A 27,979-nucleotide genomic window follows, 5' to 3' on the forward strand; every position below is an offset into this window, starting at 1 on the left:
TGAATGAATGAATAAATTTTATCTGGTCTTAGTTTTTGGGCAATGAATAAAATGTCCTGAGATTAAATTGAAACCCATGTCATGGACTGCATGGATCTTTCAGGTCTGCAGGAAACATCTCAAGAAAGAACAAGAGAGGCTGGAGAAGGATGGGGAGGGGTCTGATCCCTGCAGCTCCTCAGTGTCCACTAGCACAGCACTTGCCCTTGGGAGATGATATCTTTCACTCTTCCAGACTGTTGCACCAATCAGAATTACGTGCTCTGTGGATGAACCTGTAAAAGAGGACAATTGCTCTTGGGTCAATATGGAGGCTCCTGGCCTCTCAGCAACTTTACTGCTGACTTTTGAGGTCTCTGGTGGGTGAGCAAAATGAAGACACACAGAGTAGCCTCAAGTTGAGTCAGCCAGGCCCAGAGGGCTCAGTGGTGTCTCTCAGATTCCCAGGCCCTCCCTAAGACTGGACACTCTACACAGTGTAAGTGGATTAGGGGATAACCAGGAAATGCAGTTGCTCAGGTGGCTGACTCTGTAGGAGGGAAATAAATCACAGTGGGAAGCTTCAGGACAGTCAGGTGACCTGAGGCCTCCACAGAGTCTAAGTCCAGACTCACAGACATTCATCTGTCCACAAGTCTCCTAAACACAGGCCTTGTCTGACCTGCAGTCCAGAGTATTGTATTATACTGTCCCCTTAGAGAGAGGACATACTTTCCAGGTAGTCGTCTTCTGTGTCACACTGAGACTGGGTCTGTGGTACAGTTGATGCCAATGGGAACTGCTCACAACTGTCATTCTATCCCACCACCTGCATTAAACAAACAAACAAACAAACATACAAATAACCCATCTATCTCACTCCCTACAAACCTCATTGTTGCCAAATGGGAGTGCTTCTGTGACCTTCTTCTTACACATAAAAGCTGACTTCCCTCAGAGAGATGGATGGATGGATGGATGGATGGATGGATGGATGGATGGATGGATGGATGGATGGAAGGAGAGTCAGATGGATAGACAGACAGATGGATAGACAGACAGACAGACAGACAAGTGAATTGACTTAATCAGTTTCTTCCTGTCCTACTCTTCTGAGCAAAACACCTTGTACATGGCTGGTGCAATATGCCTGTTATTCATTCCCGCTTTTTTGGCTGTTCATTCAAGACAGCTCTCTTAGAATCTGCTCAACTCAATAAAGGCCCATCTGTGGAACGTGTAACTCCTCAGTTAGGAGCTCTGGCATTCTTGCAAGGCCCTCCCAAGATCCCTTCTGGGGCAGTTGGCAGTGTTCTCTACTTCAGACAGCAGCTGCATGAAGCAAACAGACAACTTTCCGAACATTCCACCTTGGCTGCATGCCTCAGTGAACCTCCAGCAGGGTCCCTGCAGGTTGCACATTCCACAGGGTCACAACTACAAGATCCCTTCCCCAGGACTCCTGCCCCATTGCACCACCCCCAGAGTCCCTGCTACACTGCACCTGCCCCAGGGTCCCTGCTCTGTTGTAAATGATCCAGGGTCCCTGCCCTGTTGTACCTGGCCCAGGGTTCCTACTCAGTTTTACCTGCCCCAATGTCCCTGGCCCACAGCACCAGCCTCATGGATCCTGCCCCATTGTACCACACCATGGTCAACCTTCCTGAGAGTACCTACTACCTATCTTGAGGAGGCATTTTTTAAAATCTAACTGAAAGATCTCGCCAGTCAGAGCCCATGGTCTTTGGTGGCACCAAGTATATATTTGCAGGGCTTCATCACCTTCCCTTTTTCAATCCCTTCTCCCAGTTGGCCATGTGGGAGCAAAGAAACTGGCAGCAGAACACGGACTATTCACTCAGGATATCATCACCTCTAGACTTCTCATGAGATGGGCTGCTCTGACATGTGATACAGGGGTGGCAGGTAGGCTTTGACATTGAACAAGCCCATGCTGCTGCCTCTGCTCATATGTGTGCCAGCACCTTAGCCTAAATCTACATGTTCTAAACTCCGAGAGGAGGAAGGAGATCTTCCTACATAGCGGCTGCCCTCTGAATCTGTGCTGGCCAAGGTCAAGTCAGAGTGTTTGAAAATGCCAGCTCCAGCCCCTGAGGGTTCTCTGCCTGCCTGGTGTTTCTTGTGCTTTATGTCTGGTGAGGTGAAGATGTGGTTCATACTAGGAATATCTTTGAAGACAACTGCCCTGGGTTCCCATGCTAAAATTCAATTCAGGACTGACAGGGACCTAAATAACAACAAGACAGTGCCAGGATCATGAGTTCAAAAGGAAGAGCAAATGGGGCCTTGCTGCCATCATGTGCTGATCTGACAAGAGTTGGCACACACAATTCACCTGCACATACAATGCCCCTTGGGAAAATCATCTGTCAAGGGCAGGTGTTGCCTCATGAGAGTGAACTCTCAGGGTAGGAAATGACACTTGGGAATAGTGTCCTGAAAGCACCAGTATCAGGTGAATGGGCTTTGAAAAGTTTTCAGAACACAGGATAGGGGTTTGCAACCAAGTGCAGGTAATCCTTGGGAAACACCCAGTTCCTGGGGAGGTTCTGAGAGCTGTTGGATCCACTCCTGGAGAAGACAGCATTGTGTTCAGGGGGTAACAGAGCAGGAGCCTGCTGATGCTATTAACAGTATTGCAATGGAGCAGTAACAATTCCCTTAGGAGCAGGATGTCCTAGCACTCTCAGATCAAGCAGACAGCCTGGGGCTTCTGGTCCCATAGTCCCAAGAGAATGCAGCTCATCTTTGAAGCTGCTAAAGCCTGGAACCTGAAGAAGGGAACATGAACACTGTCTCAGTTAAGTGTTTACTGTTGAGAAGAGGCACACACAACCAATGCAGCTCTTATAAGGACAACATTAATGAACACAGGATTGCAGGTTCAGAGACTCAGTCCAGTATCATCAAGCTGGGAGCATGGCAGCAACCAGGCATTCATGGTGCCAGAGAGAGTGAGAGTTCCACATCGTCATCTGAAGGCTGGTTGGGGAAGATTGGCTTGCATGTGGATAGGAAAAGGGTCTTAAAGCCCATGCCCAATATGAACACCTACTTTAACAAGACCATGCCTCCTAATAGTGCCACTCCCTGAGCTAAGCATATACAAACCATCACAGACATCTTCCATGAGGGTGGTACTGTTCTATCAGAGAGAAGCCTCAGCTCCCATTAATATACTGAGGTCAACCCTGGATAGGGCACAGAGCCCTCCACACATCCTGGGACTCAGGGAGGCATCCTACGAAAGAGCTTTTTCCCCAGAAGCACACATGTGTCTCCAGGCCTCCCTTCTAGCCAGGCCCTAGGGAGTTTCCAGTGCTAAACTCTTTATCTCCCTTTGCCGAAGTTAAATATAATAAAAATTCACACTTCACAGTACAGTGAATAACAAAAATGATGAAAGTGGTAAATAGGACTGATCAGGTCTCTGAGCATGAGGGTTGATTCTATATGAAATGCGTTTGGATGCAGTATCCTCTTCCATGTACCACGGTTCTTACCCTGCTCGATGCTGCTTTAGACAGAACCATCTGGAATTCACTCACTGAGGGACTTATGCCCTGGATGGCAGCTACAGGTAGGACTTCTGCATCCAGGTCACCTAGCCCAGGGACAGAGATGCATGGATTAAATGGAGAGAAGCAGACTGGAATGGTGGAGAGGTTAACTGGACAACAGCCCCAAGCCCCCAGCAGGGTGAGAATGGAGAACGGCATACAGTTTCCCAGCCAGCCTCACTCTCCATAGACAGACTTCTTCCAGTCCTTCCTTTTGGCCAAGGGAAAGAAAAACTGCATGAACCAGCTCCCTCCCGCCTTCCTGTCTGAGACCGTAACCAGCCACAGCCCGGTTCTGTGCTAATCTCTAGAGGCACACGGACCCAGGTTGATGAGCCCTTGTATCACAAACATTCTACAGCATTCTATGGGTGTCAGTCCTGATTCCCTGAGCCTGAGGTGTTCTGCACTGTTATTCAGAGAAGACTTCTCCTGATCTCTGTACAAAGATGTCTGTGTTGGATGTCAGAGGAGAATGTCCACCAAGCATCGGTCCTGTGGCTCTGGCCCTCTAATGTGTTAGCCCATGTTAACATCCCAACAGATCCCCACCTGTCTTTGTGAAACTCCTCCTTGATTGCCTTTTGTCAGAAAACATTTAGAGTCTTTTACAAGAGGCAGGGAAAATGGCACACAGCTGAAGGTGTTAGACAAAGCTGGGGACATATCAAATATTGGGCTGGTGCGAGGCTCTCTAAGCCATTCCTGGGCAGGCCTGTGCCATAGCTCCCATAAGACCCTTTGTTTCTACCCCTGTACAGAGTAAGAACCAATTACAAGGCTCACCATCTGCCCACAGCAGAGGGAGAAGGGAACTTGGATTCCAGCCCTAGCCCAGTCCTGTAATACCTGACCTTATAGACCTTGCTTTCTTTGGGGCTCAACAGTCCCCGTCAAATGTAGACAGCAAGGTCTAGATAGTGTTCACAGCTTTTCTTGCCTGAAACTGTGCTGCGTTTGAAACTACAAACCAGAAAGCAGTGACTTGAACTTTAGACCACTGACTCAGGCTAGGGAGGACTCCAGGGCACCTGAGCTCAGCTGCAAAGGCAGAAGCTGAACCACAGTGAGGAGAGGTGGCACATTTTGCTCTTTCTTTGCTTTTCTGCTCTCAGGCCTTTCAATGAACTCTGCACATGAGGATCTTTCCTCATAGGCTTAGTGTCTTCAGACATGAGGCTCCTCTACAGGGGACTCAAAACCCCAGAAGAGTCTTCAAAAGGAAAGTGCTACACACTGCACTGCCCACAGCACTCTGAAAAACAGAGACCCTTTCTGGGCTTGGTCCAGTCAGTGCTCAATAGTTAGCTTCTGGCTGCCCTCGGTGCTCACAAATAACACAGCTGCCTGGGTCCTGTGACCTGGCTATCATAGACTGTGAGACTTTATTTTAACTGTGTCAGCATAGCCACTCTCTTCCTTCTGGCCCCAGGGACCACAGAGCTTCTTGTCCTCACACACGTCTGTTCTACCATCGGAATGTAACAACTAAAGTGAGCCCCACATTCAGGATGGACTTGGTTTTCTGTACATCATGTTAACCTCTGTGTAAGAGGGAGTGTTTGCATGTGTATGCATACCTCCTTCTGTGCCTAAGTGTCCATGCACAACCCTACACCTATGTCCTGTAAGAGGTCATCATCTGGACAGGTATGTGCACCTGTCTGCAATTCCCAACCCCACCTCATTCCATGGATGCTGAGCTTATGGGCTTTGCTGATGCTTCCAACAAAGCTACAGCAGCAACAGGAGTAACAGCAGCAGCAGCAGCAGCAGCAGCAGCAGCAGCAGCAGCAGCAGCAGCAGCAGCAGCAGCAGCAGCAGGAGGAGGAGGAGGAGGAGGAGGAGGAGGAGGAGGAAGACAAGGAGGAAGAGGAGGAGGAAGAGGAGGAGCAGTAGGAAGATTTTGCTTCCCCGTGCCCATGAGAATTGCTGAATGACTTCTTCTGGAGACAGGTATCATGCTGAGAACTATTTATCAAAGTGATTTAACAGAATATTAATGTTCATAGAAGACACGCTAATATTCCTGAGGTCCTGCAGCCCTGGAAGATAGAGTTACATGGCAGAGGCAAGCAGTGTGATATGTTCTTAATGCTCTCAGAGCTGATGACGTAATAGGTCTGAAGAAGCATTTCGTGGGAGTCAGGGTCCAATCCCCCTCTGTCAGGGCACACAGAGCTCCTGGCCTTGCATCATGCCTGAGAGGTGACCTGGTCCTCACAGGGTCCTTGGATTGATTGGTTCCCCCTCAGTCATGGTCTACCCTATACCCCATGGTGTGTGGAACTTGTATGGGCTGGATTTACATTAGTGACCCACTGGAGCTGGACCTGGACCCAAAGAGCACGGAAGCCCTGGACACTGAGGACAATAAGACCAGCAGACAACATCTCCCCTGCCTCTCACTCTGCTCCACGAGCCAAGGCAGCTCCCACACAGCAGGCATCCAGGCTAAATCCCCTCAGAGAGAGTGTGAGATGTCTGTGGAAGAGCCCACAGGGACTGCAGGATTCTGTGGGAAAACATCTGGTAGCTTCTGGAGGAGCTGCAGCAGCCAGGCCACATGGAACTACACTGGGGGTGAGCTATAGGCCCAAGTAGCAAAGAGCCTGATCTGGCCATTGCTAGTCTGAATCCCTGGGTGCACGCTGGAATGGTCACTCAGGACTACTACATTGAAGGCCAGTCAAGGGCATGCAATGTGTCACTAACACTGTGTGTGGCTACATTCTCAAAGTCTTGTCCAGGAAAAAACCACTGGCCTTGACCACTAAAGTTGAGTCCAGACTCATGGGCTACAGGATAGCAGATTGAACTGAGTCTGAATTCCCATGAGTATGACCTCTGTCTGATCCCTGGGCTCAGGATAGATGAGCATGAGAAGGCACCATTCCTGTGTCTGCAGGAGTAGCAGAGAGCTCAGAATACATGAGCCACTCCTAACCCTGACTGGAGCCACTCTGGGGAGGACATGGCATCATTTGTGAGATGGCCTTATATGGGACACTGTGCTCTGGTTTGTGGCACATACAGCTCCTGTCTTTCTTGCTGACAGGTCAGATCCTCAGCTGGCCTCATCACGGACAGTCCCATGAGGAAGGATGTGTGGTTCCTACTTGAGAGTTACAGCAGGAATGAGCCCAGGACACGATGGGCCACCACAGTGAGTACGGGCAGTGCTCCTGTCTTGGCCCTGATTTACCTGTCTTTTCTTCCTCATCCTCCTCCAACTCATCTCAGCAGCCACCCAGAGACCTTTGCAGGAGTGTGGGTCAAGCTAATCAGGGTGCAGGGCTTGAGGTCAAATTCTGGGTAAGGTCTCCATATAGCCTGGATGGCTCCCACACACTGCCCAACTAAGATTTTCAAATTGGGTCCTCAGGGTTGTGGAGAATCCTCTACAGGTCACGCTGCAGGTACAGCCAATTCCTTGGGAACACTGGTTTAGCAGTGGTCCTCTGCTTCAGGCACAGAGCCTTAGTGGGAGGGCTTGCTGAGTGGCACACCAGGACCAGAAGAGTGTAGAGCCTTGGAGAGGTGTACATGAAGAACTGCAAGACTTTATTTCTACCCTTCTTTACCTCTATCTTGTACTAAAGGGTTTTTACCAGACCCCTAGGGACCTAAGAAACTTGAGTTTGTACCACCATAGGGCACTGGAGAAACTAAACCAGCAGCCCTGTGAAACCCCGGTAGAGGGCAGTGTGGGCTCTGTGTTTCTGGACTGAATCTAGACTGGCATGAAGGCTGATTGACCAGCCAGCACGATGCTGGACTCACTGAGAGTTAGGAACAGTTAAAGAGTGGGAGGAGAGAGCATAAGAGGCAGTCACAGCAGAATCCAGGCCAACAATGGAACTAACTCATGTAATAGAGAAGCACATGCCCTCCCAAAAGTCTGTCAGCTTAAGGCACCACACTGAAGAATTGAACCAATAACATGCCCCATTTACACATCTCCTACCTGTGGTTCGTGTAGGGTCCTCAGGGAAGATCCTAAAGTCCATCGTGGCTGAAAAGCAGAAATATGCACATCACTGCAATGTGAAGGCTACTCTCAGCTGATGGGACCCACACAGTCTGTGGACAAGTTTGCTTAAGTGAAAGGTGGCCGTCCTGGAACTCTGGCGGTTCTTTCAGGGTAGTATACGATGACCACATCTAGAGCCATTCCTGAAAGACATAAGTGCTAAAATTCAACAATAGGGAGAGAATACTACACTGGATGGAATCACTCGACCCAGTGTGGACAAAAAGAGGTCCTACGCCATGGCATGGAGGCTCCCAAGAACCTCTAGGATGAATGTGAGCCCCACACGAGGCCACAGCCCAGCCTGGAAGAACATTAAAATATCTGAAATTATCAGGGATCATAAAGTAGGTGGGGCAGGACATGGAGCTGTTGCATGCTGGAAAGGTTGGAGGAAACAGCATGGGGCAATATAGAGGGCAGTGTGCCATGAGAGCTAAGACAGAGAACCAACAGGATGACCTATCACACCCAGGACAGATTGTCTATGCCAGAATTAGAACAGTCTGGGTAGACCTGGAGCCCTGGGATTGTAAGAGCATAGAAAGCACCAACAGTCATGGTGAGGACTACCACCATGTTGCTGTATCTTTCTGCAGGTTGAAGAGGAAGAGAACAACCACAGAGGTGACCAGTATGTCCTCAGCCTGGACAATGCCTGTCTGCTCAGTCATACAGACAGCTCATGACTAGATCACCCAGCGAAACCTGAGACTGCACACTGGTTAGCTCCTCTCAATGGCATGAAGTTCATTCTGTGCTAGCCTGGCAAAGATCCACCCCTGCCAGATATTGTAGTGTAGGCAAGAGCCATACAGCAGCCCTGTCTGTGCCAGCCAGCCTTTAAGGTTTTTTGGTAACATTCCAGAACCAGCAGCCTTTGGCCATGTCTGGGCAAGGCAGTTTTTGGCCCTCAACCCTGATGCACACTATAAAGGTCTTTTTGCCTGCCCACTTTTAGAAGATAGGCAGCCAGTTCTGTCATTAGCTTAGGGCATGTGGTGGGCCCTATTCTTCCTTCACTGAAACTAAGCTCCTAAGATTCTCAGGTGCAAACGTGTCTGAGAGAAACAAGTGTCTATGTTAGCCCTGAAGCAGCTTGGGCTCCTGTCTTATCTGCAAGAGTTGTCATGGTGAAACTTGGGCAGTAGAGGGAGCTCTATGACTGTAAAGCCTGCCTAAGCTCCAAGGACCCAGAGCTGGCTACTGCAGGATGTCTTAGATCAAAACTCTGTAGGTCCTTTTCCCATGTCTTGCTTTTAAGTACAGTAAGCAACACAAAGGCCTCCCTTGCAGTATGTCTCACTTCCACCCAAACCTTGCAAACAAAACACCAGTGGATGCAATGGGAAAGAATCCTTACCCCATTCCTCAGGCTGTGGGGGCTGCCTCCACCTGGCATGATAGTGTTCCTGGGGCAGTGGTATAGGGCTGTTTGGGGTCTCCTCTCCTCACCTTAGTCAAGCAGGTTCAGGGGCCAGTAAGCAGGTGCAGTTCATGGGCTCTGGGAAGGTATATGGTACGTTATCTACCCATGGAGCCCTCATGATTCCTTTACTGCCCAAGGTCCAAAGAAGTATTTGATGTCCATTTACTTGGGCAAGAGGAGACTTGAATGTCACTGCTGAGCTCAGATTCTTGGTAGTTGTGCCAGCATTGTGTGAGAGCCACATCTGGATCCCTTCTAACATTCGTCAGTGTGGAGCTCAAGTCTACCTGGCTGGGTAGGGCAGAACCTCCTCATCTAGGCCTTCTCCTGTGGGTCCTGAGCTCAGCCAGAACGTGGAGTTTGGACAACCAGTCAGGATGTCAGTTGATGCAATGACTCACACTGGGGCACAGGCAGAGCTGAGCGTTCTATTGTCTGGACAATGTGATAACAAACAGACTGGGAACCATGGGAGGAGGAGGACCCCCAAGCTAGCTCAGGTTTCAATCCCAAAAGATCAGTGTTCCCCATTCTTATGAAGTGCGTTAACTATCCCTGACCAAGAGGTATGTTAGCTTCTATTAGAAAAAGTTTGGGAACAAAAACCCTAGTGTTAAGTGGGGACTGTGCCAACTGTGAATGACCAGCATGGGGCAGGACTGGTGTCAAGACATGCCCCCCTGACACACACACAGGCACACATGCAGGTGCATATATAGGCACACATGCACATGAGCATGTGCAAACACACACACACACACACACACACACACACACACACACACACACACCACCTGGTACCAAGGGGGTGTGTCCTCCTTGCCTTTCCTTAGCTTCCCCTCATCACATATGTCCCTGAAGAGTCTGAGCCAAGGGTAGTCCCTCCCCTCTCTGAGGTTTTTATCCCTCAAGCTCAGGTAAGGTCACTCTGATCCTCTTTCCTTGCCTGGCCTCAAGCTTGTCACCTGGTCCTGGGGTTCACAAGTGCTACCAAGGAAGAAAGTACCCCCCCGCCAGCATGCTAGGAACATAGCATATTTGTATTTTATGGCAAAACTACTTTGAATTTGGTTGTCTGGCCCTCAGTACCCTACCCTCTCCTTTTTTAGGGCCACAGTTCCTGTCCTCTGGCTTCTGGTCCTCATCATTCTCCACCCTGGTTTCTTAAGTAGTTGGTTCGTTTTAGTCTTCCTGACCTTCAACCAGTGGTCTCAGTCCTGCTCCTCCTTGTGGCAGTTTCATATTTGCTAATACGAATTTGCTCATTAAACATTTTGTTGTATTAAAAAAAAAGGACGAAAGTGCAAATGTCTCCATTTTTACCCAGCTGCTCATACTGCTGGCTCTGGTCATGAGTCAAGTGTGGACAGGAGCTTGGTAGGGTCTAGGTACTTCGTTTGTCAGTGTGTCCACCAACACAAGTCTCCTGTGGTACCAAAGCACTCCAAATAGAGCTTGGGATGTGCTGGGTGGCATGGCTGAGTATGCCTGTGAATAGCAGACAGGCCCAGTACAGCCACAGTACAGCCTTCTCTGGGCGTGAATGTGCCTGAAAACAGATGATGTTTTGTTGGACAGGAATGGAAAAGTCACAGCTATGCACTTTGGCTTCAGTACACAAGTTGAACTAGGGCAAATGCTGAACCAATACTATGGTGGTTACACTTTGCTGCCTTTGAACTCTGCCTAGGCAAACTTCATAATAGTCCAAAGAATGACATATGGGACATAGGAGTAGCCTTATATTTCACGGTCGTCAGAAAGGTCTCATATGACCCTATAATCATGCAAGAGTTGAGAAGACAGGTTATGGCCTGTGTATACCTCGTCCACATGTGGGCTGTCAGAAGAACTTAAGGGCCTACATCATCTATCTATAAGGCATATTGTGTGGTCTTGGAGTTGAGCACAGGGACTTGCACATGTAAGCAAGTGCTGTACGCCTAGGTCCGTTTTCTGAACTATATTTTCTCTTTTATATCCACTTCCTAGGATATCTTAAAAAGAAAGTAGGGCCTTGGTCTACCATGAAATCTTGAACCTGAAGGTAAAGTTTAATACAAAGATCACATGTCACTCACAGATGAATCTAGTAGGAAGTACATGAACTTCAGTAGCACTCAATATGAAACCCACAATGTGTGTACACCACCCTCACTGCCCTCATTTAAACTCATGTTTGGACCACTGTCCCTAGCTGGAGACACCTTGTCATCTCCCAGAATAAAGTGGAGGCTTCGTGCTCCAGTGGAACAACTGATTCAAGGTGCAAGTGATGAGTAACATTACAGTGAACACCAGGGACTGCCCCTGCAGAGGCAGGAAGTGGCCCTTCCATTCCTGCTGGGGAAGCAGTATCTAAATTGTCCTGAACAGGGGAGGATCCCCTCACTCTAGCTGATATATTGGGTGACACAAGGAATGTAGGTAGATTATGAAATCACAGTACCACATTTCTTTCTGAGGCAGAGACTCTTGAGAAACTTTGCCCAGGAGTTAACAGCTCAAGATAGCAAGGTGAGGTCACTGTGGGCCCTGCATTGACCTATGAAAAGTTATTCATATTAATCACCATATCTTTAAAACTTACAGCATGTGAGAGCAAAGTCTCCTCGGAGACTCAGCTAAAACTAATCGGTGAGCTTTTAAGAACACAAACAAGTAGGAAATTTAAATTCATGTGACTACTACTAGTAAAGCAACATGCTGGCAGGTAGATAAGGGCCTTTGTGTAAGGCCCCTGACAACATATAGAACTTGAGATGTCAAGTGCTCAGCTCACATGCTCAGTGCCATGAACTCAAGACAGAGCTTCTCTGTGAGTCACCATCTCTGAAGCATGGTGTGCAAACAGTGGCAACAAACCTTCTCCCAAGTTTGAAGCTGACTTTACTGTCATTGATTGTTTGCACCCTCCCCCAGATTGCCAGATTTGATTAACATTCTCTGAATTTCTCTCACCCATGTACAGATGGACCTCCCTCTGCACATGAAGCCTGTTCCTCTCAGGCCTGCTCTTCTCCTCCCCAGATTAGGAACTGGATACCTTTCAAGCCTACATTCTCAAGTCTTGTATCAAATTTGGGTACACAATAGGCACAACATGACATTGAATGCCAAATGACACTTGCCTACTAGACAATGATTACAGTCCAGGGGTCCCAAATGGAAACTGGCCAGGGAAGGTCAGGTAACCCCTATCCTGTCTCTATGTAGAGACAAAAATTGACACACCTTCCCAAGCAGACTTTCTCAGCTGTCTCAGCCCACACAGCAGTCCTTTGCTGAGCTTCTTTACTTCCAGTGACCAATGAGAATACATGAGAAGATGCCTGATTCTGGAAAGACCTTGGCCCCATGAACCACAGCAGCTACAGCTTCTGATCAAAGGTGATTCCAGGAACTGAAAATGTCTAATGTTTAAGAGTACCTCTGTTCATGGTGTCTGTTCACAGCAGTAAAACCCTAAATCAGTTACTCCTGATTACAGAATAGAAGCTTAGTTTAGTGATGTCGTTCCTTGAGGAGAGATGGCCTCTTATTAAGGTGCTATTCTTCTAAGAAATTTCAGGCTCTCTTCTGGCATGGGCATTCATTATAATATTAATCTTCCCAGTGTCCTTTTCACTCCAAACTATAATTTTTTATTTCTTTTTTGCCTCCTTTGCTTTGATTCATTATAGACCTGTTAAGAGTAATTGCTAAGAACAACATGACAGTGGTTATACAAGTCTCTCTTCAAATCTGCACCAAGTAATTTTGTTTATTACTTTTAAATTTAGCCTCAGGTAAGGTGTTAGGGTGTGGGAAGAAGGAACCCATATTTCTGTAAGAGCATCACAGGAAATATCATTAGCCAGTCGTAAACATTGTTCCCTTCCGAATCCCCTTGTTCTGGGCTTCCCCAGTCTGAATAGTTCTTGGCACTCCTGAGCATTCCAAGCTCCTGCCAGTATAGCCCATTAAGCTCTTCTTAGACCATTCAACAACTTCTAGTTCAAAGTTCCAAAGTTTTCCATATTCCCCTAAACAAGAACCAAACAAGCACAACCTGGCAGGATCAGGTGTCACACAGCAAGAGTCCACTCCATTACATCACCATCTGCATTAGTTACATTTGTATTTCTGTGACAGAAATGCCATGAGCACAGCAAACTATAAAAGAAGTAGGGAGTTAGTGATCCTATTACAGAGACCACTTGTTACCAGAGGTTAAGTTCCATGACTACAAGGCATGGTGGACATATAAAGGCAGACCTATCAGAATCACACAGACTTTTCGCCAGAAACTATGAAAGCCAGAAGATCCTGGACAGATGTCATACAGACCCTAAGAGAACACAAATGCCAGCCCAGGTTACTGTATCCTGCAAAACTCTCAATTAACATAGATGGAGAAACCAAGATATTCCATGACAAAACCAAATTTACACAATATATTTCTACAAATCCAGCACTACAAAGGATAATAAATGGTAAAGCCCAACATAAGGAGGCAAGCTATACCCTAGAAGAAGCAAGAAACTAATCATCTTGGCAACAAAACAAAGAGAAGAAAAGCACACAAACATAACCTCATATCCAAATATGAATATTACAGGAAGCAATAATCACTATTCCTTAATATCTCGCAACATCAATGGCCTCAACTCCCCAATAAAAAGACATAGATTAACAAACTGGATACGCAATGAGGACCCTGCATTCTGCTGCCTACAGGAAACACACCTCAGAGACAAAGACAGACACTACCTCAGAGTGAAAGGCTGGAAAACAAATTTCCAAGCAAATGGTCGGAAGAAGCAAGCTGGAGTAGCCATTCTAATATCAAATAAAATCAATTTTCAACTAAAAGTCATCAAAAAAGATAAGGAAGGAAACTTCATATTCATCAAAGGAAAAATCCACCAAGATGAAGTCTCAATCCCAAATATCTATGCCCCAAATACAAGGGCACCTACATACGTAAAAGAAACCTTACTAAAGCTCAAAACACACATTGCACCTCACACAATAATAGTAGGAGATTTCAACACCCCACTCTCATCAATGGACAGATCATGGAAACAGAAATTAAACAGAGACGTAGACAGACTAAGAGAAGTCATGAGCCAAATGGACTTAACAGATATTTATAGAACATTCTATCCTAAAGCAAAAGGATATACCTTCTTCTCAGCTCCTCATGGTACTTTCTCCAAAATTGACCATATAATTGGTCAAAACACGGGCCTCAACATGTACAGAAAGATAGAGATAATCCCATGTGTGCTATCAGACCACCACGGCCTAAAACTGGTCTTCAATAACAATAAGGGAAGAATGCCCACATATACGTGGAAATTGAACAATGCTCTACTCAATGATAATCTGGTCAAGGAAGAAATAAAGAAATTAAAAACTTTTTAGAATTTAATGAAGATGAAGATACAACATACCCAAACTTATGGGACACAATGTAAGCTGTGCTAAGAGGAAAACTCATAGCACTGAGTGCCTGCAGAAAGAAACAGTAAAGAGCATATGTCAGCAGCTTGACAGCACACCTAAACGCTCTACAGCCAAAAGAAACAAATACACCCAGGAGGAGTAGAAGGCAGGAAATAATCAAACTCAGAGCTGAAATCAACCAAGTAGAAACAAAAAGGACCATAGAAAGAAACAACAGAACCAAAAGTTGGTTCTTTGAGAAAATCAACAAGATAGATAAACCCTTAACCAGACTAACAAGAGGACACACAGAGTGTGTCCAAATTAACAAAATCAGAAATGAAAAGGGAGACATAACTACAGGTTCAGAGGAAATTCAAAAAATCATCAGATCTTACTATAAAAGCCTATATTCAACAAACTTGAAAATCTGCAGGAAATGGACAATTTCCTAGACAGATACCAGGTACCGAAGTTAAATCAGGAACAGATAAACCAGTTAACCAATCCCATAACTCCTAAGGAAATAGAAGCAGTCATTAAAGGTCTCCCAACCAAAAAGAGCCCATGTCCAGATGGGTTTAGTGCAGAATTCTATCAGACCTTCATAGAAGACCTCATAGCAATATTATCCAAACTATTCCACAAAATTGAAACAGATGGGTCACTACTGAATTCCTTCTATGAAGCCACAATTACTCTTATACCTAAACCACACAAAGACCCAACAAAGAAAGAGAACTTCAGACCAATTTCCCTTATGAATATCGACGCAAAAATACTCAATAAAATTCTGGCAAACCGAATCCAAGAGCACATCAAAACAATCATCCATCATGATCAAGTAGGCTTCATCCCAGGCATGCAGGGATGGTTTAATATACGGAGAACCATCAACGTGATCCATTATATAAACAAACTGAAAGAACAAAACCACATGATCATTTCATTAGATGCTGAGAAAGCATTTCACAAAATTCAACACCCCTTCATGATAAAAGTCCTGGAAAGAATAGGAATTCAAGGCCCATACCTAAACATAGTAAAAGCCATATACAGCAAACCAGTTGCTAACATTATACTAAATGAAGAGAAACTTGAAGCAATTCCACTAAAATCAGTGACTAGACAAGGCTGCCCACTGTCTCCCTACTTATTCAATATAGTTCTTGAAGTTCTGGCCAGAGCAATCAGACAACAAAAGGAGGTCAAGGGGATACAGATCGGAAAAGAAGAAGGCAAAATATCACTATTTGCAGATGATATGATAGTATATTTAAGTGATCCCAATAGTTCCACCAGAGAACTACTAAAGCTGATAAACAACTTCAGCAAAGTGGCTGGATATAAAATTAACTCAAATAAATCAGTAGCCTTCCTCTACACAAAAGAGAAACAAGCTGAGAAAGAAATTAGGGAAACGACACCCTTCATAATAGACCCAAATAATATAAAGTACCTCGGTGTGACTTTAACCAAGCAAGTAAAAGATTTGTACAATAAGAACTTCAAGACACTGAAGAAAGAAATTGAAGAAGACCTCAGAAGATGGAAAGATCTCCCATGCTCATGGATTGGCAGGATTAATATAGTAAAAATGGCCATTTTACCAAAGCATCTACAGATTCAATGCAATCCCCATCAAAATAGCAATCCAATTCTTCAAAGAATTAGACAGAACAATTTGCAAGTTCATCTGGAATAACAAAAAACTCAGGATAGCTAAAGTATCCTCAACAATAAAAGGACTTCAGGGGGAATCACTATCCCTGAACTCAAGCAGTATTACAGAGCAATAGTGATAAAAACTGCATGGTATTGGTACAGAGACAGACAGATAGACCAATGGAATAGAATTGAAGACCCAGAAATGAACCCACACACCTATGGTCACTTGATTTTTCACAAAGGAGCCAAAACCATCCAATGGAACAAAGATAGCATTTTCAGCAAATGGTGGTGGTTCAATTGGAGGTCAACATGTAGAAGAATGCAGATCGATCCATGCTTATCACCCTGTACAAAGCTTAAGTCCAAGTGGATAAAGGACCTCCACATCAAACCAGACACACTCAAACTAATAGAAGAAAAACTAGGGAAGCATCTGGAACACATGGGCACTGGAAAAAATTTACTGAACAAAACACCAATGGCTTATGCTCTAAGATCAAGAATCGACAAATGGGATCTCATAAAACTGCAAAGCTTCTGTAAGGCAACGGACACTGTGGTTAGGACAAAAAGGCAACCAACAGATTGGGAAAAGATCTTTACCAATCCTACAACAGATAGAGGCCTTGTATCCAAAATATACAAAGAACTCAAGAAGTTAGACCGCAGGGAGACAAATAACCCTATTAAAAATGGGGTTCAGAGCTAAACAAAGTATTCACAGCTGAGGAATGCCGAATGGCTGAGAAACATAAGAAATGTTCAACATCTTTAGTCATAAGGGAAATGCAAATCAAAACAACCCTGAGATTTCACCTCACACCAGTGAGAATGGCTAAGATCAAAAGCTCAGGTGACAGCAAATGCTGGCAAGGATGCAGAGATAGAGGAACACTCCTCCATTGTTGGTGGGGTTGCAGACTGGTACAACCATTCTGGAAATCAGTCTGGAGGTTCCTCAGAAAATTGGACATTGAACTGCCTGATGATCTAGCTATACCTCTCTTGGGCATATATCCAAAAGATGCCCCAACATATAAAAAAGACACGTGCTCCACTATGTTCATCGCAGCCTTATTTATAATAGCCAGAAGGTGGAAAGAACCCAGATGCCCTTCAACAGAGGAATGGATACAGAAAATGTGGTACATCTACACAATGGAATATTACTCAGCTATCAAAAAAGATGACTTTATGAAATTCGTAGGCAAAAGGTTGGAACTGGAAAATATCATCCTGAGTGAGCTAACCCAATCACAGAAAGACATACATGGTATGCACTCATTGATAAGTGGCTATTAGCCCAAATGCTTGAATTACCCCAGATACCTAGAACAAATGAAACTCAAGATGGATGATGAAAATGTGAATGCTTCACTCCTTCTTTAAAAGGGGAACAAGAATACCCTTGGCAGGGAAGAGAGAGGCAAAGATTAAAACAGAGACTGAAGGAACACCCATTCAGAGTCTGCCCCACATGTGGCCCATACATATACAGCCACCCAATTAGACAAGATGGATGAAGCAAAGAAGTGCAGGCAGACAGGAGCCGGATGTAGATCGCTCCTGAGAGACACAGCCAGAATACAGCAAATACAGAGGCAAATGCCAGCAGCAAACCACTGAACTGAGAATAGGACCCCCGTTGAAGGGATCAGAGAAAGAACTGGAAGAGCTCGAAGGGGTTCGAGACCCATATGAACAACAATGCCAACCAACCAGAGCTTCCAGGTACTAAGCCACTACCTAAAGACTATACATGGACTGACCCTGGACTCTGACCTCATAGGTAGCAATGAATATCCTAGTAAGAGCACCAGTGGTAGGGGAAGCCCTTGGTCCTGCCAAGACTGAACCCCCAGTGAACGTGATTGTTGGGGGGAGGGCGGCAATGGGGGGGAGGGGGAGGGGTACACCCATAAAAAAGGGGGGATTAGGGGGATGTTTGCCCGGAAACAGGGAAAGGGAATAACACTCGAAATGTAAATAAGAAATACTCAAGTTAATAAAAAACAAACAAACAAACAAACAAAAACCAAAAAAACAAGGCATGGTGGAAGGAGCAGAAAAGTGAGGGCTCACATCTAGAATCACAAGTACAAAGCAGAAGGTGCACTGGGAGTCACGAAAATCACAGTAACCTCAAAGTCCAGCCCAGATGACATTCTTTCTCCAGCAAGGGCACACCTCCTGAATCTTCCCAAACAGATTCACCAACTGGGAAAGGAGTACTCAAATGCCCGAGACAGTGGAGGATAGCTCATTCAAAATGTCATGGTGATTCAGGAATTCGAATCAGTAACAGAGAGAACCTTCACTCTGGGTCAATGTGTGTTGCTGCAAAGCCAGCAAGCTGCTCTCCCTCCTCTTTCACATAAGTTGTGGATTAAGTAAAAATGTAAACAAGCATCTCCATGGAAAATCAACAGCCCTGTTAATCTGGTAATACTTATAGGATAAGTCCAGAGGTGCTGGACACGGAAATCACAGAAGGATCCCACGCAAACTCAAACCCTTTAGTCTTCAGGAATAAAAATACCACAGAAGCCAAAAGGGGCAAGGACATTGAGCAAACACTCACTCACTCAGCAGATAAAATTACACCTATTCCTAACCCACAGACCTACTTATAAACAGCGTACATTCTGCTGGTACCTATTCAACATGATCCTAAATGCTGCAATCAAAACAAATGGTTTCTTACTTTGTTGAGTATGACTTAAAAACTCTGAAGGAGTCCTCTGAAGGAGGTAAATGGAAACTTCTCAGGGCCTGGGGTGGTTGGCTAAGGGAGTACAGATTAACAAAGCAACACAACCCAATTTCCCCACCAGCAAGCAGAAACCGGTCTGATGTCAGTTGCCAATTCCTGAGGGTTTAACAGAAGCCTACAGACTGGAAGGACTGAGGTAGGTGAGATTAAAATAGTTACACTGAAAGCCCACTTGAGGAATGAGAAAGGTAGCAACTGGACATTGCTCTGTGTGTGTGTGTGTGTGTGTGTGTGTGTGTGTGTGTGTGTGTGTGTGTGTCTGTCAGTCTGTCTGTGTCTGTGTTTGTGTCTGTGTGTGCCTGTGTAGAGGTCTGTGTGTGTGTTTGGGTTTTTGTTGGTTATTTTCAGGCAGGGTCACACCACAAAATGTGGCTATCTTAATATTTAACATGTAGACCAGAGTAGTTTAGACAGTTTAGAGAGCCTCTCTCTCCCAAGTGGTGCCATTAATGATGTGTAGCACCAGTTATGGGTGACTTTAAATCTCAAATTCTGAAGATTTTATAAGTCTTCTTTTGCTTGTCTTAACAATGCTGCTTCTTGAGGCAATACATGGTGCACTAAGAACAGAATAGAATATACTGTGTTCGTTGGTGAGATGGATCAGAAGTGAAAGGAACTTACTGATGATCTGAGTTTAGTTCCAGAGGTACTGTTAATATTCAAAAACAAGTACTGTCAATTTGTATTCTTTCTAAAAATCTGTCAGGGCATCCAGTCAGAGATTAAACTGTTTTTCATGTTGTGATGCTACACAATCATAAGACTGATTCCTGTGGAACAGGCTAGTGGAGCAGACAGTAATCAACAGGACACGAGAAAACCTACAGAGCAGAAACTAGAGAGATGGTTCAGGGTTTGAGAGCACTGGCTGCCCTTGCAGAGGACCTGCACGTGTATTGCAGGACCCATAGGCAGCTCACAGCCATCTGCAACTCCTGGTCTCAGGTATCTGACCCTCTTATGACTTTGGGGACACTGCCTAATACATACAGTGCACATACCCACATATATCTGGACCATGCATATACACAAAATAAAAATACCTAACTCTAAAAGAAAATAAATCCTTCAGAGACATCAAACAGATTCATGATACCCTGTTGGACACACTGACTTTTGTGACATGAGACAATGGCCAGCTTTGCTCTTATGACCTTGAAGAGGGGCTATTAACTAACCTTCATGACCAGAGAGAGCAGGTATTCTAAATCTTATGACATGGGAGAGTGGCTATACCAAAACATGTGTCCTGACACTTGAAGTTAAATCCATAACTACCAATATTAGCAGTCAGCAGCTTTCTAAATTCATTTTGTGATGTCTACATTAAATTACAGCCAAATATATTCAAAACCTGACCCAAAATAACTATTTCTGCAGACTTTCTGACATGTACAACAACTGAGAAGTGATAGAGTTATTACTACCATTTCCCAGCATCAAACACTGAGCCTCTCCAATCTGAAGATATTCCTGCACAAACCAACTTCTCTCTTCTGGAATATACTAAACTGAAGCTGAAGAGTTAAAATAAAAACTTCATAAAAACTGCAAAAGAACAGCAGATAAGGGGACAGGACAGAGCTGGCCTGAGATGTGCCCGGCCAAGCCTATAAACAAGGTTGAGGGATTGTTCCAGGAAGGGGCCATCCGGACGGATGACTCCCTGCTCTACAGATAAAGACAAGACATTCTCCTATATTGAGAACACCCCAGCCCGCACGTACTGCTTGCAGATGAGACCTTGTGCCCATTTCCCTTGCTGATAACCACGCGAAACCCCCTGGCTTCTCATATATAAACCCCTGCCTGAAGAGGCTCGGGGCCGATTCCTCTGTCTCCTGTGTGAGATACGTGTCAGTCCGGGATCTCGTTAATAAACGCTACCTCTTGCTGTTACATCAAGACCGGCTACTCGCGTTTCTTGGGGGCACCTCAACCCGTGACTGGAGAGAGTCTCCCCAAGTTTGGGGGTCTTTCAAAGCTAAAGCCATCTCAATCCTCCTCTACAGCTGCAGCCTGGTCCTCCTCTCACAGGAACTCTTAAAACATAACCCCATGACAGTAGTCACACTGTGAAATGAGTGTTGTTTTAAGGGTGCCTGAGCAAGTCCACTTTCTGTTGCAAGAACAAAATGACTGAAGCTGGCTTATGCATGAAGAGGTTTGTTTGGGACAGTTTTGTTATTGAAAGCTGGGGTGACCTCACTGGCTCAGCTTTGGTCATAGTACCATATGATATCATGGTTGGAGTGTGTGCTAGAGAGAAAGATCCCATGGCATGATGAGAAGTGAGAGGGGTTTGGGAAGAGTTTGGATCTTTTCATAGCCACCAGGTTTTGCTACACAGGCTCCCTCTAGACATGACATAACCATCTTGCAGTAGGCACCACCTTTGTGTGTGTCTGTGTGCTTGTGTGTTTATGATATGTGTAGTATAATGTAGGTTGTGTGTGTTTGTATCTATATATGTGTGTCTTTGTGTGCGTGTGCACTTGTGTGTGTGTGTGATTTCCATGTGTTTATTTGTGTGTGTGCCTCTGTGTGGTATGGCATGATGTGTATGGTGTGGTATATGTGTATGTGAATGTGTGTGTGCACCCGTGTGTGTGGGCATCTGAGTTGTGTGAATGCATGTATGTATGTGTGTGTGTGTTCCATGTGTGTTTTGTGAGTATGTGCATGTGTGTGGGCATGTGTGTGTGCACATGTGTGCATTTGTGTGTGCACATATGTGTCTGTATGCATGTATATGTCATGAGTGTGTGTTCATGTATGTGTGTTTGTGTGTGTGTGTGTCTTGTGTGAGCATGAAGAGACAAAATGAAAAGATTAAGTCCTTTTTTCATCACTCTCTCCCTTACAAGTTCAAGTCAAGCCACTCACTGAAACACAAGTCTGTCATCTCAGCCAGGCTGACTGTCAGCTACAAGAATAGGCTGGTATCACACTGTCCCACAGTTCTAGGATTATGGGCATATATAGTCCACAGTCACAGCTGGTTAGTCCTAATGGTTCTTACATGAGCTTCCAGCACAAGGCCTTTTGGGGACATCCATAATCAAATGATGACAGGGACAGACCTTGCTACCCTCAAGCATACCATTTTCAAGGAAGAAGCCTTCTTGTTAAAAGCAGTGAAAACAGCAGGCACAAGAACACCTGACCTCACTTTCCTCCTGAGACACAGAGATAGAAGCCACACATAACTCTGGTCTTCCCACTGAAGAGAGGTCAGCCTGAGCTAAGCAGCTCTCATCTGTCCCAGTTTTCTTCTTGGCTTTCATCATAGGGAAGCATGATAAATATTTTTCCAAGTCTGCACAGGTCACCAACACCCTTCCTAGTTGTGTCTGACAAAGCCACATGGAGACTACTGTGTAACTGGAGTCCTAGTCTATGGCATCTCTCTCCTTCACACTACACTCTTTCTAATGAAGCTTTGATAAGGAAATTATATTCTTTGTGTACTGACAAATCCCACATTCTTTACATGTGGCCATTGTTTCTTGCTCAGAATGCTTGCCTGGAGACAGGGGTGGATGCAGGTATTTTGGAAACAAGGCGAGATGCTGGTACTCTAGTAGCCATAGGACACAAGCCATCACGGCTATAGTTCAGAGCATGGCATGCATTCACAAAGAAGACGCTGTAGGCACCAAGAGCACCTACATCCACAGGGACGTAAGGAGAGGGACCTGATTGCTACTGTTCATGTTGCATTTCCTCTTTGTTCTGACTGTTTAAATGGAACTGCCCATACACAACACACTTCCTAGGATATCTGACAGCCACTCACAGATGCACATGCAGGTAAAACACCAATGCAAATGAAATACAAATAAATAATTTTAAACTAGTATATAAGAGAGAGAGACTGGTGTTTATAAAAGAGAAACTTACCCTCAAAAACTATTTACTGTCCTGAAATCTATTTCTCATAAGCAGAGGACCATAGACATGAAATTCTCCCACACTTCTCAGGCTGTGCTGGGGTACTCTACCTTTATAGGTATTTGGTGAAAAGTTGAGGAGCTTTGAAAGATTAGCATCATGTTGCATGTCAGCTGTCTTTAGTCCCTCCTGAGTCCCATGTATTCAGCTGAGCATCTGTTGCAATGGGTTCTGTATCCTGAGTTATTGTCATGGTCTGTGGAATTCCATTAACTACATGGATACAGGGGCCACAGAATGGTCATCTGGTACTTCCCCAGCCCATGAACATGACCCATGCCCAGTCACAAGTCAGAATTGGGTCCTCAAAGCTGCCACCAGGAATGCATGTAGACAAAACTACGGTATCTGAGGAGGGTAAGGAGGAACAGAGTCAGGTTGAGGCCTGTTTCAAATTCAGAATTGCCAAGTATGTATTTCAGTTAACTGCTTTCATATTTCCCTAGTGGGTGAAATCTTAGCACTTATTAGATTGGATCTTTTAAGCCAGAGAGCTAACACTGCTGAAGCAAAATAATCATACAGACAGGCTATCAGGAATGTCACCCATGTTTATTATCTCTGGTAACAGCAAAAGTGCAGAAACATTTCCTCACTCAGGGTGAGTATGGCACAAAGGAAACCAGTGCATGCTCCTTACACCCCTGAGGGCTTCCCAGTGTAGGGGCCAGCACACTGGGATCTGACAATCAATGTGTCTGTGATGTGACTAAGGCACTAGGGATTGCTTACATCATCAACAGCAAAGGTTACTTTTCTAGGGATGGCACTGCAGAGATCAGACAGTAGTTAAACCTGAAAGCTCATCACATTCAACTTCTCCCTGAGCTCATAACACACCTGACCCCACACCCTAAGCACTGGCAAGGCCTTCATGCCTGCTGCTGTACTTTCCCACTCTGCTTCCCTGCACTCTGCATTCGTCCTCCTCTGATGCTCTGCTCCCAAGGCCCTGCCTTGCACCCTGGTTTTTCTTTATTTTTATTTCATGTTTTTACCTCTTCCATGTATTCTGAGTGGGTCAGCTATGGGGTAGGATCATGAAATCTTGGTTCTAAATACACACACACACACACACACACTCACAGAAAAAACACACACAGAAAAACACACACATACATACAGACACACAGACACATCCCCCCCACAGACACACACAGACACACAGAGACAGAGACAGAGGCAGACACACACACACACACACACACACAGAGAGAGAGAAACACACACAGAAAAACACACACAGACACAAAGACACACACACACACACACACACACACACACACACACACACACACACAGCAGTTTAAGCCAAGACTATGTGTCTGCAGGGGATCCAATTCATGCAAGATTAGGAACCTGAAAAAGATCACTAAACTTCAAAAGAAAAATCGAAAGAAAATAACTCAAAGGAGTGTCACTGCAGGTTCTGCCACCTCAGAAGAGCCCGTGAGAAGACGAAGGGCACACTGAACGACCAGCCACACTGGAAATGTCTGCATCTGAACTGTGCAGCATCCCTATCCTGGAGTGCGGCATGCTGTGGGGGTGTCTGAGAAACCATTTCTGAACACCTGGGTTTGCACTTATTTAGACCAAGTCATTGGGTGTTGAAGGTGACTACTATATCTATAGATTTATTAAAACTTATATGAATGAATTCATGATGCACAAATTGTACAACCCCACTCTCAAGAACCACCAGCTGTTGGACGTATCATTAATGAATTATTCCTTAAATACTTCTGAGCATGGGATGAAAAATTTAGGATTAATCTCTGTTCCACTTCTGGATGACACACTAAGTGTGCACCTCAGTGGAAGAAACCAACCATCTAAGGAAAGCCGCAGTCCTTTCCACCTTTTTGCAACCACAGTAGCCTACGCAAAGCAAACACTCACCTGTGGCTCATTGGTCAGAGCAAAGCATTACTTCATTATCTCTGCCAATCTCAGGGACAGAACAGCATTTTCTGTTTCCAGTTCAACTATCTTTTCTTCTTTAACCTGCAACCAAGGATCCAAAAAATGCATCAACACAGCACTTACCTGCCCACTCTGAAACACCATGAATGGACAGAGAACAAGAAATGGTAGAAACAGCCTCAGCAAGGAGAAAGTCAACTGTCAGGTTGTGAAGACTCCTTCACATACTGCAGAGACAAGACAAGTCAGCCTCAGCAAGGCCCAGCCAGCTACCCACACACACCTCATGGCTCTGAGCCCATCAGCTCCAGACCTGAGGACTACTAGGGATGCAAGCTTTACACTCTGGACTCTTTATCCTTTGGTCAGGAAGGTACCATGGAAAGTAGCTGGGAAGCAGAGTTTCCAGAGAAAGCCATAGAAACAGTTCAGCCTTAAAAAACATAATCTGATCCCTTCAAAGCCAGGTATGTGTGTGTGTGTGTGTGTGTGTGTGTGTGTGTGTGTGTGTGTGTGTGTGTGTAGGGGCTCATAAGACATACGTGGTTTGGAAAATCAAGGAGAGGAAGGATTTATTGAGAAGCTGAGATGGTGGGGAATGAAGGGTGGATGTTGGAAGGAAGCTAGAGCATGGTGGGGTTTTATAAGCCAAAGAAGTGAAATTCGTATTTAATGCCCTTAAGACAACTGGTCCAGGTTCAGTGTTCCCGACGGTGGCTCAGTATTCCAGCTGTGGATTCAGGGAACTCAGAACATCATGATGAAAATAATCTCTCAGACTACAGAGTCAAATTCCTGCTGGTGCTGCAGTCTCATCAGAGAAGAAATTAAGTCCCTCCTCCTATGGACCCTCTCATTTTTGTCATTCTCGCCTGCAGGAGCTTCAGTCCTTCCTCTGAGGGGGCTACTCATATCTGCAGGTGATTTAGACCCTCTTGAAGGGAATTCTGTCTCCAGATTGGGATGCGGACCCTCCTGTTAGAGAATTAACTCTCTAAATCTTCTCACAGAGTATGTGTGACTACCTGGAGACAGCATTATCTGCACTTCTAAACTCTGATAGGTAAAGAGAACCCACGATATGAGTTTGAAAACCTCTGAGTTATACACTGTTAATTTCTAAATGTATTCTGTTGAGTATGAAAATTTCTGTAATATTTTGATGAAATTTACTTACTTCCTAGATTTCAAACAATAATAGAAGCTATAGTTAAAAGTTTAGTATGTGCTTGCTCAAAGTAATTTGAAAATATTTTTGATTTTTATTAAAGATGGTGTACGACATAGAAATTTTCCCAACTATTGTTTTGTTTACTGCTAGGATATAGAAATGCTTTATTTCTGTTGACAGAGCTCATATTCATTGTTCTGGTATAACTAATTGTTCAATGCTAAACTTTAGCAGATTCCTTAGGGTCTCTGCCATTTATAATAGGATTCCATCTACAAGTTGACTGCCTTGTTCTTCCTTTCTCATGGGATGCCTTTTGTGCAGTTTCTCCCCATAAATGACAAAGTTATACCATGAGAACAATGCTGGATAGCAGTGCCAAAAAGACCTGGGACACATTTACAAAGTCTGTTCCAATTAGAATGGGGCTCTGTGAGAAATTTCTGTCAGGTTTGCCCTGACCATATGAGTCTCTCTTGAGTGCCTTAGGTTGGATAAGATACACCCCAATTCATATGGTGAAGGATGAAGTCCCTGACACTCAGCAGGTGACACTTAAAGATAGTGCCTTCAAGGTCATCGATTCAAGGAAGCCTGAAAGGTGGGCTCTGTTGTAATGTCTTTGGGGTCTTATGAAGGGAACCGTAGAGCAACAGACACTTAAAGGGTGCAGGGAGAAACCACAGAACACCAAAAGGAATCAGCTACCTACAAACTGAGGAGAACTGGAGCCAATTCTTGGACCCAAGACTTCCAATCTCAAGCCCACAGAAACCTCTGCTCAGTTCTGCAGGCAGCCCAAAAATATTACAGTGTGCGTTCTTGGTGTGTCCTGGAGCCTGAAATTCACTGCTGTAAGCTCAGGTCGATCTTGGGGTAGATGGGACTAAGTATTAAGTCCTAAGATTTGTCTCTCGAGGTGAGATAAAGTGGTCCTGAGTTGGGTGCTAAGGTACAGTCCCAGGGTGAAGCTTCTGGATAGCTAAGTTGGGCCTTGAAACAAAACAGAGCTGTGCGGTCCCCAGGGAACTTAACACTTGTTGCTGGAACAAAGGTTTCTTCTTTCAATGTCCACTTAGGCAAATTTGCAAAGATCAAAAATGCTGATTGTGGCTCTCACCACTTTCCCTTGGAGCATGCCCACAGAGTTCCTTGTCTTCTACTGGGAAGTCAAGCCTTCTCTTATAAGGAGCTCTCATGCAGTCATCTCACGTCTCTGGTCAGGAAGAAAACCTGCTACAAACTCACCTTTAAGAGGCAGAACAGATCGTCTTCTCTCTGGTTAAGGTCACAGCATAGTCTTTATATGTTGGCTAGGACGGTGGGGCTTGAGCTCCCATTCCCTCAGCCTCTACATTGTTTCCAGTATACCACAAGCCCTGGCTGGTCACATATCACTTTCCACAGAGACCTCTGTCTTCTAAGCCCTCAGTCTCCTCTGTTGAACAGGAGCTTTCTGTCCCTGCAGCCCAGACAAGGACTCTAACTTTAGGGTGGGGCTGAGTTTAGATCATGTAATGTTCAGACTCTCTGCTTGGCAGCCATTATCAGGCATAGTGTTTATATTTTTGTTCACTTTATCGGTCTATTTTTTCTACTGTGTGCTCTAAGAAGGGAACGCGTAGGGTTACATAATTTTTGGTGTTAGTAGCTGTACTCCCAAATCCTGCTCAGTATGGAGTCTGTGGATGTTCAGCATAGCTGAGGGAGGTACCAAGTCAGGAGACCTTGATGTGCTGATGCAGCAAATGAGAGGTCAGAGAGGACCCAAGTGGCAGTTGGAGAAAGGAGCCATAAAGACAGTGGGGAGTAAACAGGTCAACTTCCCTAAGATTCCGAAAAGAAGCAGAATCTTGGCCTCCATCCCAAGGGAACTCAAGATAAGACTCACGAAAGAGTGCTACCAAGCCAATCCCAATTCTCTTATTTTTCCCACATTCCTGAGAGCAGATAGGGGCGGTTTCAAATTCCCTGGGCTCCCTTCATACTCACAGGTATTTGATGCTGAAACTGCCACAACCTCTGTTCT

The 27,979-nt window shown here is 45.1% G+C and overlaps 1 long non-coding RNA gene across 1 annotated transcript; it reads right to left on the reverse strand.

The window, feature by feature from the left end:
• LOC501391 (hypothetical) lies at positions 1 to 27,979 on the reverse strand. The gene is made up of 6 exons (NR_175265.1): positions 27,943 to 27,979; positions 24,756 to 24,860; positions 7,528 to 7,736; positions 3,504 to 3,604; positions 712 to 808; positions 1 to 275 (listed from the first exon to the last, which is right to left on the reverse strand). It is a non-coding gene; the product is annotated as a hypothetical LOC501391 (long non-coding RNA).

The sequence above is a fragment of the Rattus norvegicus genome, chromosome 1 (genome assembly GCF_036323735.1).
Source record: "Rattus norvegicus strain BN/NHsdMcwi chromosome 1, GRCr8, whole genome shotgun sequence".
Classification (NCBI taxonomy): domain Eukaryota; kingdom Metazoa; phylum Chordata; class Mammalia; order Rodentia; family Muridae; genus Rattus; species Rattus norvegicus.